The following is a 16,552-nucleotide window of genomic DNA, read 5'->3' on the forward strand; positions in this document are numbered from 1 at the left end:
CAAGGGAAAAACTCCATACATGTTCAATACAGACACCAACATCCATATTTTTCCTGAATGTTTTCCATCCACGGTTGAATCCGTGGATGTGGAATCCATGGATATGGAAGGCAACTGTATCTCCCTTTTTCAAATGAGGAAACTGAGTCAGGAGGAGGTTAATTAACTTGCAAGTTCTTGTGGTAGATAGTGGAGCCAGTTTGACCCTATGCCTGCTTGATGCCAAAGCTTTTGATTTTTCCAGTGTCCAAGAATGTAGATGCTCAGTAAATGGCCGATGTATATATGGAAGTGTGTGGAAGGCTATAAAAGGAACTTGATAGTTGATGTGTCCCAAAATATAACAGAACATCCATTTGATATCAGTATAGACAAGAAGATTTTTCTCAAGTGTTTGGATTTAACTGCCAAAACCTTTTGTGTTGCTTACATTTTTTTTCCAATTTAGTCGAGTGATAATTTCCACACCCCCCTCCATGATACAGTTCCAGCAATTTTTGCTTCTGGTGCCATTTCTGTTTGGCTGTGCACACTTTTTACTCTTGTGTTGAATTATGTTTTCTCTGGATGCCAAGGCAGATGGATGGCACTTTTGTTATGATTCTGATATAAATAGCATGTGTTTAAAACTGGACATCAATACTTCTCTGGCAAATAAACAAATATATCAGTGAGATAGCCTTCTAATTGTGTTTTTCCCTTTGGTTAAGAAGTACATTTGATCAAGTCTGTGACTTGATGCTTATTTTCGGGGTATTAGTTTTTATGATCCTTGCCAATTTCTACCTCACCAAGTTCTGAAGTAATCACATTCATGAATGTCTCAAAATTCTCTTTATTTTGAAAACCTCAGCTGAGGATGGTGTAAAGTCAGGGGTGAGCTACAGAACTCCTCACAGTGTCTTGGTCTTACTCAGAACCTTGTTTAGCTTTCAAAATCAAGGGTAAAATTAGCCTAAGCTTCTATCCCTTGCAGTCGTAATGTTGATAACTGTGGTCCATCAAGAGCAAAGATTAGTGGGGTGCTTATCACATGCTATGCCATGCTGAGTGTAAAAAGGTAAGTGGAGTCCACTGGAGGGACTTGTTGTCTAGCAGGGGCCAACAGAAAGGTGTGGAAGCAGAGAATCAAAGTGAAAATTGAGGTAGGACTAGAGGAATAGATGGGAAAATATTAGAACTTTTACTTCATGTTTTACCCACCACATCTGTAGCCCTACAGCAAAGTGATGTAAGTATGAGTGGCTTTTATCTTTTGGTTCTTGTCTTTATTAACTGAAACAATTAGCAAAGCATACCTATAAGACAAGTTCTTTGTAAAAGCATGATTAATTTTGGACAATAGGAAGGTCTCCTGAAGGAAGGGGATATACCCTCAGTCTTGAAAGAGTAATTGAAGTGTGCCAGGTGCAAAAGAATGAAGGAAATTCTAGCATAGGCATGAACCAAAACTCAGAAGTGAGGAACTACGTGGTGTATTGGGAGCACTGGGTGAGAACGTAGCATGCCTGGAGGTAATGGCATCTGGAAGGGTCACCTGAAGCCAGGTGGTTAATTATGTGAATGACCTTCTACCCCACAATTAAGAGTTTGAATTTCAGGCCTGGTCTGTGGCTCATACTTGTAATCCCAACACTTAAGGAGGCTGAGGTGGGAGGATCACTTGAGCCCGGAAGTTCGAGACCAGCCTGGGTAACATGGCGAAACCCTGCCTCTACAAAAATTAGCCAGATGTGGTGGCACGCACCTGTAGTCCCAGTTATTCAGGAAGCTGAGGCTAAGGTGCAAGGATCACTTGAGCCCTGAAGGTGAGGTTGCAGTGAGCCGAGATTGCACCACTGCATTCCAGCCTAAGACTTCCTCTCAAAAAAAAAAAAAAAAAAAAAAAAAAAAAATTGAATTTCAGTCTCTACGCCCTGGAGAAGCATTACTTCTTTTCTTTTTTCTCTTCTCTTTCCTTCTCTTCTCTTCTCTTCTCTTTTGAGATAGTCTCACTTGGTCACCCAGGCTGGAGTGCAGCGGTGTGATCTCGGCTCACTGCAACCTTCGCCTCCCAGGTTCAAATGATTCTTGTACCTCAGCCTCCCCAGTAGCTGGGATTACAGGCACCCACCACCATGCCCAGCTAAATTTTTATATTTTTAGTAAAGTCAGGATTTTGCCATGTTGGCCAGGCTAGTCTCGAACTCCTGGCCTCAAGTGATCTGCCCACCTTGGCCTCCCAAAGTGTTGGGATTACAGGCATGAGCCACTGCTCCCAGCCCTATTTTTTCTTTCTTAAAAAAATTTATATTTATTTTTATTGATGCATAATCCTTGTACGTAGTTCAGGGTACATGGGATAATTTAATACATTCATATAATTTGTGAAGATCAAATCAGTATACTTGGGATATCCATCACCTTAAGTATTTGTCTTTTCTTTATGTTAGAACCATTCAAATTCTTCTCTTCTAGCTATTTTGAAAGGTACAATAGGTTATTGTAATCTATAGTCACCTTACTGATCTATCTAACACTAGGTGTTATTTCTTCTATCAGACCATATATTTGTACCCATTAATCAACCTCTCTTCACCCTCTCCTCCCCTCCACCTTTCCTGGCCTGTGCTAACCACCAATTTACTCTATCTTTGTGAGATCCAATTTTTCAGCTCTTCCATACGAGTGAGAACATGCAACATTCTTCTTTTCTGTGCTTGGCTTATCTCACTTTTTAATGAGAATGTCACATAATGACCTCCAGTTGTATCCATGTTGCTACAAATGGCAGAATTTTATTCTTTTTGATGACTGGATAATATTCCACTGGGTATATGTACCACATTTTCTTCATCCATTCATCCAGTGATGGTCACTTAGGTTGATTCTATTTTGGCTATTGTGAATTGTGCTGCAATGAACATGGATAGATGTCTTTTTGATATATTGATTTCCTGTTTTGGAGATACACACCCAGTAGTGGAATTGCTGCATCATTTGGTGGTTCTATTTTCAGTTTTTTGAGGAAAGTCCGTACTATTCTCCATAGTGGCTGTGCTCATTTACATTCCCATCAGCAGTGTACAAGGGTTCCCCTTTCTCTGCATGCTTGCCAGCATCTGTTACTGCCTGTCCTTTGGATAAAATCCATTTTATCCAAAATGGGGTGAGATGATATCTCATTGTGCTTTTGATTTGCATTTCTCTGATGATTAGTAATGTTAAGCATTTTTTCATATACCTGTTGGCCGTTTGGATGTCTGCTTTTGAGAAATGCCTATTCAGATCTTTTGCCCACATATAAATCAGATTGTTTACTTGCTGTGAGCTGTTTGAACTCCTTATATATGTATTCTAGTTGTTAATCCTTTGTCAGACGAGTAGTTTGCAAATATTTTCTCCTATTTGGTGAGTTGTCTTTTCACTTTACTGCTTGTTTCCTTTGCTGTGCAGAAGATTTTAGCTTAATGTAATCCCATTTGTCTACTTTGGCTTTGGTTGCCTGTGGTTTTGAAGTCTTACACAAAATATCTTTGCTTACACCAATGTCATGAGGCAATTCCCCAGTGCTTTCTTCTAGTAGTTTCAGGGTTTTGGGTCTTAGATTTAAGTCTTTCATCCATTTTGATTTTATTTTTGTGTATGGTGAGAAACAGGGCTCTAGTGCCATTCTTCTACATATAGTTATCCAGTTTTCCCAGCACTATTCATTGAAGAGACTGTCTTTCCCCATTGTGTGTTCTTGGCATCTTTGTCAAAGATGAGTTGGCTGTAAACGTGTGGATTTGTATCTGGGTTTTCTATTCTGTTCCATTGTTCTCTGTGTCTGTTTTTATGCCATTGACATGCTGATTTGATAGCAATAGCTTTGTAGTAAATTTTGAAGTCATGTAGTGTGATGCCTTCCACCTTGTTCTTTTTGCTCAGGATTGCTTTGTCTACTAGGGATCTTTTGTGGTTCCATGTAAATTTTAGGATGTCTTTTTCTATTTCTATGAAGAATGCCATTGGTATTTTGGTAGGGATTGCATTGAATCTGTAAATTGCCTTGGGTAGTATTGCCATTTTAACAACATTAATTCTTTCAATCCATGAACATGAAATACCTTTCCATTTGTTGGTGTCCTCTTCAATTTCTTTCATCAGTGTTTTATAGTTTTCCTTCTATCAGTTTTTCACTTCGTTGGTTAAATTGATTCTTAGGTATTTTATATTCTCTGTAGCTATTGTAAATAGGTTTTTTCCTTGCTTTCTTTTTTAGTTTGTTTGCTGTGGGTGTGTATAAATGCCACCAATTTTTGTATGTTGACTTTGCATCTTGCAACTTTATTGAATTTATCAGTTCTAACAGGTTTTTGGTGGAGTGTTTGGTTTTTCTTCTAAATATAAGATCACATCATCTGTGAACAAGGCTAATTTGACTTCTTCCTTTCCAACTTGGGTCTTCTTTTTTTTTTCTTAATCTAGCTAAAGGTTTGTTGACTTTATCTTTTCAAAAAACCAACTCATGTTTCATTGATTTTCTGTATTTTTTTCTTGTCTCAATTGTGTTTGTTTATCCTCTGATTTTTTTTTTTTTTTTTTTTTTTTTTTTTTCTGAGACAGGGCTCTGTTGCCCAGGCTGAAGTGCAGTAGCAGGATCATAGCTCACTGCAGCCTCAAACAGCTAAGCTCAAGAAATCCTGCCTCAGCTTCCTGAGTAGCTAGGACTACAGGTGTTTGCCACCACCATTCCCAGCTAATTTTTTAAAAAAAGTTTTTGTAGAGGTGGGGTCTTGCTATATTGCCCAGGCTGGTCTTGAACTCCTGGCCTCAAGCAATCCTCCACTGCATCCTCCCAACGTACTGGGATTGCAGGTGTGAGCCACCGTGTCCAGCCTCTGATCTTTATAATATCTTTCTTTCCACTACTTTTGGGTTTGGTTTGTTCTTGCTTTTCTAGTTCCTTGAAGTGCATCATTAGGTTGTTTCTTTGAAGCCTATTTTTTGGACATAGGCATTTATTATTATAAACTTCCTTCTTAGTACTGCTTTTGCCGTAGCACGTAGACTTTGGTGTGTTGGATTTTTGTTTCATTTATTTCAAGAAATTTTAAAATGTCCTTAATTTCTTCATTGATTCATTGGTCATTCAGGAGTATGTTGTTTAATTTCCATGTGTTTGTGAGTTTCTGAGGTTCCTTTTGTTATTGATTTATAGTTTTATTCCATTGTGATCAGAGAAGATACTTGATATGATTTCTACTTTTTTGAATTTGTTGAGACTTGTTTTGTGGCCTAAGATGTGGTCTATTCTGGAGAATATTCCATGTGCTAATGAAAAGAATATGTATTCTAGCTGGGTACAGTGGTGTGTGTCTATAATCCTAAATACTTGGGAGTCTGAGGGGAGGATCACTTGAGCCCAGGAGTTTTGAGTCCAGTCTAGGCAATATAGCAAGACCCCATCTCTAAAGAAAGAAAAAGAAAATGAAATGTGTATTCTGAAGCAGTGAGTGAAATGTTCTGTAAGTATCAGTTAGCCTTATTAGGTCTAGTCTGTAGTTTAATGGCAATGTTTCTTTGTTGACTTTCTATGTAGATGATCTATTTATAATCGAGAGTGAAGTGTTTTGAAGTACCCTAATATTATTGTATTGCAATCTGTCTCTCCTTTTAGATCTAGTAATATTTAACTTTAGGTCCTTGTGAGCTCTGGCATGGCTTGCATATATATTCATAATTGTTATATCTTCTTGCTGAATTGATCCCTTTATATAGTGACCTTCTTTTTGTTTTTTGATAGGTTTTGATTTTACCCAGCTTTATTAAAGATACTTTCCATAACCGATCATGGTATTTAAGCAGGACATGGGCAGACAATCGTTAACAGTATTTAACAACTTTCAAACTCCCTTCTTCGATGGACTACCAAAAATCAGAAAGCCATTATCAAACCCTATGAAGTCTTCATTTGATGCTCTGTACAGGGAAAGTTTAGAGTGAGGGTTGAAGAACTTTTCATGAGCCAACCATGACTTTCAGGAAGTGAAATGAAAATGGGAGAATTTATCTAAAGATCCACAATCTAGAAAGAGAACCGCTGCTCTTCTTAGGGGCACCATCTCAGTGGCCTCACTGGAAAGTCCAGATTGCCTGACACACTGATAACCAATTATTGAGGGTCAGGTCCCAACAGGTATCTCGGTTTAAGGGAGTTAAGTATATGCTAAAGGTGGAAAGAGAAAAGAGCAGGACATAAAAATGAATTTGTTTTCCCCTCCTGAAGGCTTTCATGCTAAAGTGGCCATGTGTGTCAAAGCCAGGAAATCCCTCCTTGTGGGAGCCAAGAGGAAGTCTCTCAAAACTGGAAGCGAAAGGTGTTTTCTCCACATCAGTCTAGTTTTGAAGACATTCTATTAGTGACATATGCTCCTTCCCCAAAAGGCAACAATGAAGTGTTCTGGTGCTAACAATATAGCTTCTCCATTTTTATAAAACTTGATTAAAATAGTATTTCAAACTGTACAGTCATCAGAGGTACACAGCTATTAAAAATATACACACTTCACTTGGCATCTCCAACACCTTCAGCTTTCTGTGCCTGGTCTGTTTTGGTATCTCCATGTTGTGCAAGGTTATTCTCCTCCTTGCCAATATCAGCTTTACCCTTTTTCCCTTTGGGTACCTTCTCTGTCTTCTTTGTAGGGGCCCTTTTAGGCTTGGGCTCTGGCTTTGGAGGAGCAGGTTTAGCAGACAAGCTTGCAGATCTCTGTGATTTGTCCTTCATCTTGGTTTTATCTTTTGTTTGTTTGTTTGTTTTGAGACAGAGTCTTGCTCTGTTGCCTAGGCTGGAGTGCAGTGCGTGACCTTGGCTCACTGCAACCTCTGCCTCCTGGGTTCAAGTGATTCTCCTGCTTTAGCCTCACCAAGTAACTGGGATCATGGGCACTCCCCACCATGCCCAGCTAATTTTTCATCTTTTTAGTAGAGATAGGGTTTTGCCATGTTGGCCAGGCTGGTCTCGAACTCCTGACCTCAGGTGATCCACCCGCCTCGGCCTCCAAAGTGCTGGGATTACAGGTGTGAGCCACCCAGCTGGTTTTATCTTCTTTCATGTCCTATTCAACCTTTCTCTTGGGTATGGTGATGATGGCAGTGGGATGTCAGTGCTGGGTGCAGGATGTAGCACTACACAACCTCTTGTCAGTTCAGGGGACATCTCACCTCTTCTTCACACTACTTGATAATCTTTGATTTATAGTCTATTTTATCTGATACAAGCAAAGCTATTCCTGCTCTTATTTTGGTTTTCATTTGCATGGAATATCCTTTCCATCACTTCACTTTCAGTCTGTGTGTGTTTTTATAGGTGAAGTGGGTTTCTTGTAGGCAGCATATTGTTGGGTGTTGTTTCTTAATCTATTCAGACACTCTGTGCCTTTTAATTGGAGAACTGAGTCAATTAACATTGAGTGTTATTATTGATGAGTAAGAACTTACTGTTGTCATTTTGTTGCTTTTTTCTGTTTGTTTTATAAGTCTTCCCTTCCTTCCTTTCTTACTGTCTTCCCTTGTGCTTAAGTGATTTTCTCTGGTAGTATGTTTTAATTCATTGCTTTTTAGGTTTCTGCATTATAGTTACCATGAGGCTTACAGAAACATCTTATAGATATAAGAAATTATTTTAAAAAGATGACAGCTCATCTTAGGTTACAAAAAGAATATAAACAAACAAAAAATGAAAAAAAATTCTACACTAATTCTATCTGCCCCACATTTTGACTTTTAGTTGTCTCAATTTACATATTTATATTACCCATCTCAACAGGTTGCAGTAGCTATTACTGTTCTTTTGTTTGTTTGTTTGTTTGTTTGTTTGTTTTGAGATGGAGTCTTGCTCTATCACCCAGGCTGGAGTACAGTGGTGCGATCTCGGCTCACTGCAAGCTCTGCCTCCCAGGTTCACGCCATTCTCCAGCCTCAGCCTACTGAGTAGCTGGGACTACAGGCACCCGCCGCCACGCCCTGCTAATTTTTTTTATTCTTTTAGTAGACACGGGGTTTCACTGTGTTAGCCAGGATGGTATGGATCTCCTGACCTCGTGATCCATCTGCCTTGGCCTCCCAAAGTGCTGGGATTACAGGCGTGAGACACCACACCCAGCCTCTATTACTGTTTTTAAGAAATTTCTCTTTTGGGCTTCATGCTAGAGTTATGAGTAGATTGCACACCACAATTCCAGTATTAGAGTATCTCAAGTTTGTCTGTGTACTTAATTTTACCAGCATGTTTTATATCTTTAGTTTTGTTTTTTCTGAATGTTAGTGTTTTCTTTCTTTCAGATTGAAGTCCTTTGGCATTTCTTATAAGACAGGTCTGGTGATGGTGAATTCTCTCAACTTTTGTTTGTCTGGGAAATACTTTCTCTCTCCTCCATAGTTGAAGGATAACTTTGCTGGATATAATATTCTTGGATGACAGTTTTTTTGTTTTCTTTTAGAACTTTGAAAATTTGTTCCCTTCCCTCCTGGCTGTATGATTTCTGTTAAGAAGTCTGTTGCAAGATGAATGGGCGCTCCTTTATATATTACTTGCTTTTTTCCCTCTTGCTGTTTTTAGGATTCTCTCTTGTTCTTGACTTGACAGTTTATTATTTGCCTTGAAATAGTCTTATTTGGGTCAAATCTATTTGTTGTTTTCTGATCTTCCTGTACCTGGATATTTATATCTTTCTCAAGTTTTGGAAGGTTTTCTGTTATTATTTCTTTGAATAAGCTTTGTACCCCTTGCTCTTGCTCAATTCCCTTGAATACCAATGATTTTTTAAAATTTCATCTTTTGAGGAAAATTTCTATATCTTATAGGTGATCTTCATTGCTTCTTGTTCTTTTTTTTCATTTTTCTCCTCTGAGTGTATTTTCAAATAGCCTGTCTTCAAGCTAACTGATTCTTTCCTCTTCTTGATCCATTCTGCTGTTGGTAGCCTTTAATGATTTTTTCGGTTCAGCAAATGTATTTCTCAGTTCCAAGATTTCCCCTTTTTTTTAAAAAAAAATTATTTCAATCTCTGCTAAATTTCTCTGATAAAGTTCTGAATCGATTTTCTGTGTTATCTTGGAAATCACAGAGTTTCCTTAAAATTGCTATTTTGAATTCTTGGACAGATAGCTCAAATACCACTGTTTCATTAGGACCAGTTACCGGTTCCTTGCTTTGATTTCTCGGAGAAATCATGATTCCCTGTTTGCTGCTGTTTTTTGTGGACGTACATCTGTGTTTTCGCACTGAAGGATAGTTGTGTATTCCAGTTTTCTCTAGATTTTTTTGTTTTGTTTTGTTTTCATTGGATATATTTTCTTAGAGGTTCTTTACTGCTAGCTTGCTGTCTCCTTTTCTGCTGTAGTTGTTAGAACCTTGAGCTCAGGTTCACCTTGTCTCTAGTAACTGCTTGGAATGCTGCCCTTCCTGAATGGGTCGGGGGGTGTCCTAAAGGGGATGTCCCAGCAGTGTGGGAAGGCTGGCTAGGGTTTGTGTCCAGAGGACCAGCATGTACCTGCTGAAAAGCCACTCTGATTTGGTGTCTCCTTTTGTTGAGTTATAGAGCAGAGTTTCAAGAGCTGGAGATGGTAGTCCCACCTCCCCCTCTTTACCTCTTTACCTCTTTCTGTCCTCCGGGATGTTTCTCCCTTCAGGCACTTGTGATGGATTAAGGCAGGTACAGGTCTCCTGCCAGGGAACCCAAGATGGTGGAAAAGCTGGTTGTCCACCTCAGCCTCACTTTTCTCAGTGTAGAAACAGTGAATTGGGGGAAAATTTCTTTGCAGGCTTGGTGCCAGGCAGAATGAGGGGAGGGGTGTTATGGATGTGGAAGTTGAATTCTCTTACTGTCCCCTCAGAGCTGTGGCCCCAAGACCTGTTTCATCTTCATATGAGAATTCTGGAATATTCCTGGTGATAATGTTGGCCCTGTATATTTACTTTTGGTTTTCAGGTGGGAGTGAAGCCAGCTTGCTTCTATGCTGCCATTTTGGAACCGGATTAATCCATGTTTTTAAAAAACTTTATTTTGAAATAATTTTAGATTCACATAAAAGTTATAAAATTAGTACTGTGTTCCTGTGTACTTCTGGCATCTCCCAGTGATAATATCTTACAGAATAACTAGAGTATAATGATTGAAACTGGGAAATTGACACTGGTTCAACATCAATTTAATTAAAGTCAATACTAACTAAAGACTTTACTCACATTTCGCTAGTTTTTACCAGTGTGCCTATCTTTTTCCTGGGTGACTAGTCCTATGAAATTTTAACACATGTATAATTTGACGTTGTACGTGTGTGTGTGTGTGTGTGTGTGTGTGTGTGTGGAGACAGGTTCTCATTCTGTTACCCAGGCTGGAGTGCAGCAGTGTGATCATAGCTCACTGCAACCTTGAACTACTGGACTCAAGTGATCCTCCCATCTCAGCCTCCTGAGCACCCGGGACTATAGGCACACCACCCTACTTGGGTAATTAAAAAAAATTTTTTTTTGGTAGAGATGCGGTCTTAATATGTTGCCCATGCTAGTCTTGAACTTTGGGCCTGAAGCAATCGATCCTCCAGCCTTGGCCTCCCAAAGTGCTGGGGTTACAGGTGTGAGCCACTGCTCCCAGCTGCATTGTGTATTTTTTTTTTTTTTTTGAGACGGAATCTTGCTCTGTTGCCCAGGCTGGAGTGCGGTGGTGCGATCTCGGCTCACTGCAAGCTCTGCCTCCCAGGTTCATGCCATTCTCCTGCCTCAGCCTCCTGAGTAGCTGGGACTACAGGTGCCCGTCACCATACCTGGCTAATTTTTTGTATTTTTAGTGGAGGCGGGGTTTCACCATGTTAGCCAGGATGGTCTCGATCTCCTGACCTCATGACCCATCTGCCTCGGCCTCCCAAAGTGCTGGGATTACAGGTGTAAGCCACCGCGCCCGGCTGCATTGTGTATTTTCAAGCAAGGGAGTACCATAATTATGCCTGTGCTGTAGAAAGGTAAATCCTGGAAACAGAGGAGGATGAATCAGAGGTGAAGCTGGAGACCTAGAAGTGATCTGAGGCCATTTCTGTAATCTCAGTGAGTGCACATGAACTGGACAATGACCTCAGGGATGCAGAGAGGCAGAAGATAGATTTAAGAGGTGTTCTCCCAGTAAAACTGATATCACTCGCTGACTGATTAGAAAGAGGACTCCAGGCAGGAGGCCACAGGCAGGCGTTGTCTACCTTGTGTTGTCAAGCTTCAGCAGCTGAAGCAAATCCACTCATGCGTTTAATACCTCTGAACACCAGTCACTGGCCTCAGGTCTGGAGATGTAGTGATGATGTCAATTACTTTGCCTCTAGTCTTTATGGAACTCAAAGTCTAGTGGGACACAAGCCTTAATCAAAGACTCATCCCAATAGCTACATCATTACAAATTGGACTAAGGCTATGAAGGACAACAGAGGTTGTTGTGAAAGCATGTAAGGGAAGCCAGCCTAGTGTGCGGTGTCAAGGCATTTGAACTGAAATTTAGGACCTGAATTCTCAGAGAGTGATGTCCCGCCCAGCAGCACCAGCATCTCCTGGGAACTGGTCAGCAATGCAAATTCTCTCTGTTTTTTTTTTTTTTTTTCTTTTTTGAGACGGAGTATTGCTCTGTCGCCCAGGCTGGAGTGCAGTGGCACAATCTCAGCTCACTGCAAGCTCTGCCTCCCGGGTTCACGCCATTCTCCTGCCTCAGCTTCCTGAGTAGCTGGGACTACAGGTGCCTGCCACCACACCTGGCTAATTTTTTTGTATTTTTAGTAGAGACAGGGGTTTTGCTGTATTAGCCAGGATGGTCTCGATGTCCTGACCTCATGATCCGCCTACCTCGGCCTCCTAAAGTGGTGGGATTATAGGCATGAGCCACCATGCCCAGCCTTTCTTTTCCTTTCCTTTCCTTTCCTTTCCTTTTTCCTCTCCTTTTTCCTTTCCTTTTTCCTTTCCCCTTTCCTTTCCCCTTTCCTTTCCCCTTTCCTTTCCCCTTTCCTTTCCTTTCCTTTCCTTTTTTGAGACAGAGTCTCACTGCGTTGCCCAGGCTAGAGTGCAGTGGCACAATCTTGGCTCACTGCAACCTCCGCCTCCTGGGTTCAAGCAGTTCTCTGCCTCAGCCTCTGAAGTAACTGGGATTATAGGCACTCTGCCACCACGCCTGTCTAATTTTTGTATTTTTAGTAGAGATGGGGTTTCACCATCTTGGCCAAGCTGGTCTTAAACTCCTGACCTTGTGATTCACCTGCCTCAGCCTCCCAAAGTGCTGGGATTATAGGCGTGAGCCACTGAGCCCGGCCAGCAATGCAAATTCTTAGGCCTCACCCCGACCCAGGACTGGAATGGGAATCTGGAGTGGGCCCAGCAATCTGTTCCTAACAAGCCCTCCAGGTGATCCTGATGTCCACTCAAGTGTGGGAACTCTTGATTGTTAGGACAAGGAGGTGCTCATTAGTCAGAGGGGCGAGGGATAGGTGGTCTAGGTAGAGGTTACAGCAGGTGAAGAGAAAAAAACCCTTGCTTGGGAATGAGCACATTTGAGGGACTGCCGGTGTGGTTGAGGCAGAGGGAGCCGGGGGAGGGTGGCAGCAGAGAAGCAGGGGCGGGCCCGTGCTGCAGCCACAAAGACACCAAGGACTTTGGTCTTGGTTCTAAGAGCACTAGGAGGTAATTGGAGTATTCTAAGCAAGGAAGTAACACAAAGAGATCAGCATTTGAAATGATTATGCTGGTTGTTGTGAGGAAGACAGAAGGGACCACAGTAGGGGTGTGTGTATATGTGTGTGTGTGTGTGTGTGTGTGTGTGCGCGCATTGGATTGAGACATGAAAGAGAAGTGGTGCTCATACAGTGGTCACATAAAATCCCTCCACCTGGGAATCCTACAATTTAGTGTGAAATTCATGTGATTTGCCTAAGGTTTTCTTTTTTTTTTTTTGAGACAGAGTCTGGCTGTGTCGCCCAGGCGGAGTGCAGTGGCCGGATCTCAGCTCACTGCAAGCTCCGCCTCCCGGGTTTACGCCATTCTCCTGCCTCAGCCTCCCGAGTAGCTGGGACTACAGGTGCCCGCCACATCGCCCGGCTAGTTTTTTGTATTTTTTTGAGTAGAGACGGGGTTTCAACGTGTTAACCAGGATGGTCTCGATCTCCTGACCTCGTGATCCGCCCGTCTTGGCCTCCCAAAGTGCTGGGATTACAGGCTTGAGCCACCGCGCCCGGCCTTGCCTAAGGTTTTCTACACAGTTCTCCAGTAGCTTGCAAATCATTGGATTGTTTGACAAACCCAAAGGCTCCATTCTTGTAGCTTGCATAGGCCCAATAAGAAAATCTGTCAGCCAATCTGTGCTAACCCCATTGCTCTCTTATTTTTCAGAATTCCCAAAGTCAGAAATACTTTATCTTGAAGGGAATGAAACAAAATAGCACCAAAACAAATGCTCCCAAAGGCAACAGCACCCTCTCAGGCAGTACCAAAGCCGGGTGAGGTGCTCCTCCTCCCTGAGCGTCTGTGCTCACTGATGTAGCTTTTGCACAGTAGACACTCAGGTCATTGTGCATGGCTTCAGGTCTCAAGAGAAAGGTGCTTTAAAAGTTGATTGTGTTACCATTGCCACTTCTATCTGGTTTGTGTCCGTCATCCAGGCAACAAGCATTTACTAAGTGCTGACTCCTGTGCCAAAATGTTGTAAGCATTCTCATATATATCACATCAGCAAGCATTGGCTTATACATTTTAACAGTGGATGACCTTAATTTGGTGCTCAGCATGAATGGAAATACTAGACAACTGCAGTGAGTTCAGAGAATTATTCTACCCATATCACTGTGGGACAGCAGGGCCCACTCGACAATCCAGCTTTTCTTAAACCTAGATTCACATTTCCTGCGATAGGTGGCAGCAGCAGCAAGACTTCTAGTTCCTGAACCCTGAAACTGGGAAACTTGCAACTTTGCAGGAGCTGAGGTCTTGCTTAGACTTGGCTTGAATATAAATAGGATGTGCTCAGCACTCCTTGTCTGCTTATAGGAGCGGGGAGAGAGCGTAATTGTCGCCAGCTCTTACACTTTAAAAGGCTTCGAGTGAAACCGTTTTGAGATGTTTGACAGCACACTTGTGGTCAGTGCTTCTGACATGACTTGTTTTTTCTCAGTTGCCGTATCTGTGTCTGTCATCACATCAGGTGTGGTGGGTCTGACGATATTCATGAGGTAATAGTGAATTTCTGAGATAGCTCCTGAAATTAGACTTTTATATCCATGATAAAGAGTATTACAAACAAAACAATATAAGCTTTTTTCTATAGGCTCTGTATCTGGGGCAGCAAGACATTCATGCTAGTGTGAACTAACACAAAACACAATTACTTAATTTGGTTCAACGTAACAGTCATCAGTTTTTGGAGGACGATGCGCTGGGCACACGATGAAGCCCGACCCTGGCTCCCACGGCATCAATGACCTGACAGGGCAGACAGACACTGAACAGTCATGGGGCCGAGGGTGCCCATTAAGGAAACCCGGCTGACCCTGGCCACCAGTTCTCAGTAGAAGGTTGAGTGAGGAATCGTGGATGGCATGGAAACTTTTACCTTGAATGGTGGGAAGAAGAGAGACTCTTCAATAAAATACAGGAGTAGAAGGACATGTGGTGTGCATGTGTGCTATTCTGTGTGTGTGGTATGTGTGTCTGTGGGGGGTAAGTGGTCTGTGGTATGTGTGTGTTTGGCGTGTATGTTTCCGTGGGGGGTGAGTTGTGTGTGATGTATGTGTTTCTATGGGGGGGTGAATTGTATGTGGTACATGTGTATGATAAAGGTGGTGTGTGTGTGTGTGTGTGTGTGTGCATGTGTGGTGAGTGTGTAGTGTGTGTTGGGAGGCGAGTGCTGTCTGAATGGCAGGGCTGTGGAAACCATTTATTTGTCAGTAATTTGGAGCAGCAGTTACGTGCCGAGTACTCTGGGGCTGGGGGTAGAGTGGTGTAAACACACCCTTTTATTTCGTACAGCCTACCATGGAGTTAATTTCCCAACTAAAAGTATAACGCCAAGTTGGGGTATGTGCAGTGCTGGGGAAGTGGAGGCTGTGTGAGAGACTCTGCAGGGAGGATGCTGGGTGTTCAGAGAAATCTCTCCAGAGGGTGACGTTCCAGGAGGTCTCAAGGCAGAGGAATCGGCCAGGGCGGAGCAGGGCCGAGTGACCCACGGGGCCATGACAGGGGAGACGTGGGCAGGAGCCAGCTCCTGTCCTGCCTAGTGGGGACTGGTAGGCATGATGTCTAGAACATGCCATGACACGCTTATTAAAGAACATTTAACATAAAAAGATCAATGTCTCCATCATCCCCAGGTAGCAATTTTTGTCATATATTCTAGTCCCTGTCCATTTGTGACAATACATTTTTATATCATTGTGTTCATAGTGTATGCCCCACTGTACTTGTTCTCTTGACATTGTCCTAAATATGTTTTGATGTTTTTACATATTTTCTAGTTACCAGTTATAGCAGTGATATCCTACTCCATTAAAATATATTAACTTTGCGCGATTTGTTACATTTTTCTTTTGATTTCTAGGTTTGTAGGGGTGGGTGTTACAGTGTGTGAGGTTAGACTGTCTGTGACAATGAGGTTCAGGCAGGGCAAGGGGCTGTACAGGGCCTGGGGAGCCACTTGGTGGAAGGAGGCTGCATCCCAAATGTGTGGCCATAGTGTTGCCTAGCTGTGGAGGCAGGTCAGTTTATAAGCTCAGATTTTTCTGCTAAATTGAATTCAGATGACTGGCTAAATTGTTTTTTGTGATACCCTATCATTTGGAATATATTTGTAAATCAACTTGCATTCTTATAATTCCTATGTTTAGAACAATAGACTAGGGGTTGCCAGTAGAGTCTGTCAAAGATATTAAGGCAGTATGAGACTGGAATGGGGGAGGCGGGACTGGTCTTCAAATGTTGGTGGCACAAACGCTGGAATCCTCATATTTGATTAGAAATGTATGTAGATGACTTGCTTTTAATTTTCTACACATTCTCTTGAGTAGGTTGTGGAATTGTTAAACCATTTTGCAAACTCAAGTTATCCATTCTTATGGATTGATACATGGATTTTCTTATTGCCATATCAAATATATGAAAACTTCATTACTCTTATCTGTTTACATAAGAATACACACAAATCACTCACATGCATGTAGGCAAATACATACACACACACACATTCTGGCACAGTTGGACAAAAAGCCAAGGATTAAATTCAGCGGAGTTTGGGTCTTGGCTTCACTGTCACTGAGTAAATTTGGCATTTTCTCTCTGGCATTTAATTTTTCCACCTCTAAAAATATGGATAATAGTGTCTAACTCACAAGGTTGTCATATGGGTGATGATTAAATGAGATAACACCCAGTGCCCAGCAAAATAGATGCTCGTTTATTGCTAGTTGAAGCACCTAAACGTAATGTCTGCAGCTGGCTTTCAACTTCATTTTGATATAAAGGAGGAAACTTTACATATTAACCTCTTTAAAGGCAAAAACTATAAACTCATAC

General features: G+C 41.7%; 1 protein-coding gene across 3 annotated transcripts in view; it reads left to right on the plus strand.

Moving 5' to 3' along the window:
* EFCAB6 (EF-hand calcium binding domain 6) overlaps positions 1 to 16,552 on the plus strand; it is a 309,283-nt gene that overhangs the window by 4,304 nt on the left and 288,427 nt on the right. The window lies entirely within an intron of this gene.

This window comes from Macaca fascicularis, chromosome 10 (genome assembly GCF_037993035.2).
Source record: "Macaca fascicularis isolate 582-1 chromosome 10, T2T-MFA8v1.1".
Taxonomy (NCBI): Eukaryota; Metazoa; Chordata; class Mammalia; order Primates; family Cercopithecidae; genus Macaca; species Macaca fascicularis.